Genomic DNA, 3,702 nt, shown 5'->3' on the forward strand with positions numbered 1-3,702 from the left:
AACTCACAAAACTTTGCACAAAATTCAAGTCCTGCAAAAATGTACATGTCCTATGTTTTTGTGCATGGGAGTGGCAAAATAGCTTGCTAGCGGCCCCTACAGAGCAGCCCCTTGGCCGTGTTTCTCTGAAATGTACAAAATTTTCATATTAGATATACCATGTCCAGACCTACAAATAGCCTCTTGGAACAATGCCCTAAACCCAACTGAAAGTTGGCCATTTTGGATTTAATGATAATTTTTTGCCATTTACAGCTTCCGTACTTTAACAAAATTCCTCCAAGAGAATTATACTAATCGACTTCAGAATTTCGCTGTGCAATCTAAAGGCATTGACAATGAAAAAGTTGTGTTATTTGTGAATTTTTTTCTAAGGGGGTATCTGTGGCGTGGCATCAAAAATTGACAATTAGCCATGAAACAGGAAATTGTTATAACCTCAATGTACATGCTTAAATCTGCACCGCAATTTACAGGTTTGATGAAAGTCCACCACAAAGACATATGCCAATAATCAGTCAAAGTCATAGTACCCCCTACCGGTAACAAGAAGTGACCCTTTAATGATACGGTTAAAGGGTCACCCCCACGCCACGTTTGAACTGGATGGTGGAATTCTTTGTGGCACACGTGTCATCCCAGGACACACGCCTCTTGGAGCCATACCCTAAACCCAACGGGAAGTCATATAATATAATAAATAATTAGCTGATGTTGTCTAGCGCCAACAATGGGACCCAGGAAGTGATGTGTAAGTCCTTCGTGACCAGTCTAAAACGTCTGATAATTCAGAGTCATGTCTCCTGACCTCCGGCCAACACTGCTTGCAGCTTTAAGTACAGTTTATATTTCCTTGTGCAGAAGTTGATGACAATTTAAATTCCTTCCATATGACATGAAATAGAAAGCATGGCATTACCTCACAAACATGGAAAAACTATTTTACAGTGTTATGTTTATTTATTTTAAAACTAGTTTAACGTAATTTAAATCAGTCTTGCACTATACACAAATCCAGTTAAATTGGACACAAATAGATTACTTCAAATAGTAATGTGAATAGTGAAAAGTGAATGGAACTGATTTGGCTATAACCCTGCATGTACAAATGCAACTGAGCATAATTGCAGCCATTGTGCTGTGATCACCTGTCCCCAACTCCAGACAGACTTTTGTTTGGCTCCAGAAGCTCCCACTAACTACAAAGAACTTTGTATCCCACAGTGAGAAGTGTGGGTGTGTGTGCAAGTGCATGCAGTAAAGGCTGTACTGGAGGGAGGGGGCAACATGCTGACCGTCACTTTCCGATGCTGTCAGGACCAATCAGTGTCTGGCAAGTTAATGGAGAACACAAAACCTATTTAAAAGCTACATTTACCACTTGGCTGATTCCATTACATTGTGTAATTTCCAGGTGTCACATTTCCCCTCCACACGTCTGTCTTAATGCTCTCCCAAGCACCCTCTGATTAGTCAGCCTCGGCTGGCTCCCCCAAATCCACTCTAGCAGAGCACCCCATCCGTTTACATCCTCCTTGAAGGAAAAAAACTCCTTACTGCACATTTTATTTAGGTGTTCAGCAAGATACCAAGTAATACTGCACATTGGCCTGGCTGTAAAATGCTGAATGTTGCAAGCCTCTTCTGATCTTGGTAGGTTTGATCCATATGTGTTTCATCCTCATTTCAAAAGCATTAGATATGAAAATGGCATCATATTAATTGGTACAATTTGTGCCTCAACCTCAATCCTTGTTGCGTTAAACACCTAGATTTGGAATCAAATTCTGGGATCAGAAGCTCCTGTCATACCCGGCAATTGATGGTGATTGGAATAAAACACCTTACTGAAGCTGTTCTCAAATATTTCGAGATCATTTTAACTAGGGTTTAATTTGACTTCAAAGGAGTTTTATTTAGGACAAAATGGAACAAAAGCGCGAGTGACCTGCTGTTTTGGCCTCACCTATGAATGTTTCAAAGCCATGGACAGTAACCAGGTTTTACAAAAACCATTTGAGCTGGTAAGAAATCACTGAGAGCCCATCATAGTAAACAGGCCCACAGGCTTTTTATGATTTGGTATTATGTGGAGATGCATAGAATGGATAACAAAGTACTTTTTTTTTTTTTTTTACATCTTATTTGACCATAAAAGGTTTCTTCCTTAAACGTTGTCTTGATTCCTGATCCATTGTGCGCAAGGGGTCTGGGAGTACTTTCTTGATCAGGGGGCAAGGGTTTCTGGATTTACCACTATCTGTAGTGAGTAGTTTCAACTTCATTATTCTTGAAGAATAAATTTGTACTCTTTAGGGATCCAGGTCATTTTATTCTGACTATAAATGAATCAAGATCAGTAGAAGTCCTCCTCTACTGTATGTCAAAGCAGGGTTGTTCCGATTGGAGATTGGATCGCCAATTGACGAGTGAAGGGATGATCAGCGATTGGTTTTTCATGCGCCAATATTAAGACAATTTTAACTAACTCACTATCAGAACTAAGATGACATAAAAACAGTCTCTATCTGCGCCACACTCCAGTGTTTCCCATTCACTGATTTATTTGTGGCGACATGACACGCCGCAATATCAAAGCTGACACATACTATAATATACTATTTAATATGAGTAAAATCTTAATTCACTGTTGAGCTGCACGCAGTGCATAGATTCACTCAACTCCTCCTCTTGCTTGCTCGCTCCATCTCTCTCTCTCACAAACACATTGAAATGGAGCTGTGTGTTTATAGAAAAACTAATGCATTGAAGTTAACTCTGAGAAGTTAGTCTATCTATTTTCTTAACACAACGCTGTCGATGTTGGACATTAGAATACAGCTGGGTTGTCAAGGTTGACACGCTGTACATAGCTGCTATCGATTGCATCCTCCTTCTCCCCGCCGCACGTGCGTGGCGCCACAGTTAAACGGTAATTATGTGGGAAACACTGTACTGTGCATTTACAGGTGTTTCTGGTGGTTTCTCTTAAAGCTAATAAGCCTGTTTCTTCCAAGCTGGCATTTCACTGACTTGCTGCAATGTAACACCGCCCCCTACCAATCTGTTCACCAATCGCTGATGTCATGGAGCCATGATCAGACGATATGAAAATAGAGACATTCACCCAACCCTATGTCAGAGGTTTGTTGGTTAATAAGAAGCCACTCAGTGAACTAACGACTTGAAAATCAGTATTGGATTCCCAGTGATACTGATGGCGGTCAGGACATAACCCCCACTACTTTGTCAAACATGGCGCTGATTTTAATCAGGGACCAGTCATTGAATTGCGGTCATCCACAGACCCAGGAAATCAATCTTGGTGGAAGATGCAATCGGAGCTTCAGCTGATTTGTGACCCGGAGTCTGGCTGTTCTTTGCGTTCGAGGGCCACAAGGGAGCTGCCACCACCAAATGTTTGCCCCATAGAGACATCCCTTTAAGAATTAGCAACCTATTGATTCATCGCTTCTTTTACATTTTCATTTTTTTTGGGAAGATAGTACTCTTGGAAAGCATGTCATTTTCTCCATCAGTCTTGAGTTCAGTTTAGTCAATGGAGTGTGAGCACGTCCTTCTCGTAAAGGTCACTAGCCTTTTGCTGTGTGTTATGTGTGGGGATGCTCTTTTTAATGTGACATCTTACTAGCCTGTCATTTTATGTGCTCAAGGTGAGTTCGATGCTGCCGCACACATTTT

This window comes from Micropterus salmoides, unplaced genomic scaffold (assembly GCF_014851395.1).
Source record: "Micropterus salmoides isolate LMB-PRFRI ecotype aquatic unplaced genomic scaffold, ASM1485139v1 Ms_hic_scaffold_257, whole genome shotgun sequence".
NCBI classification, from domain to species: domain Eukaryota; kingdom Metazoa; phylum Chordata; class Actinopteri; order Centrarchiformes; family Centrarchidae; genus Micropterus; species Micropterus salmoides.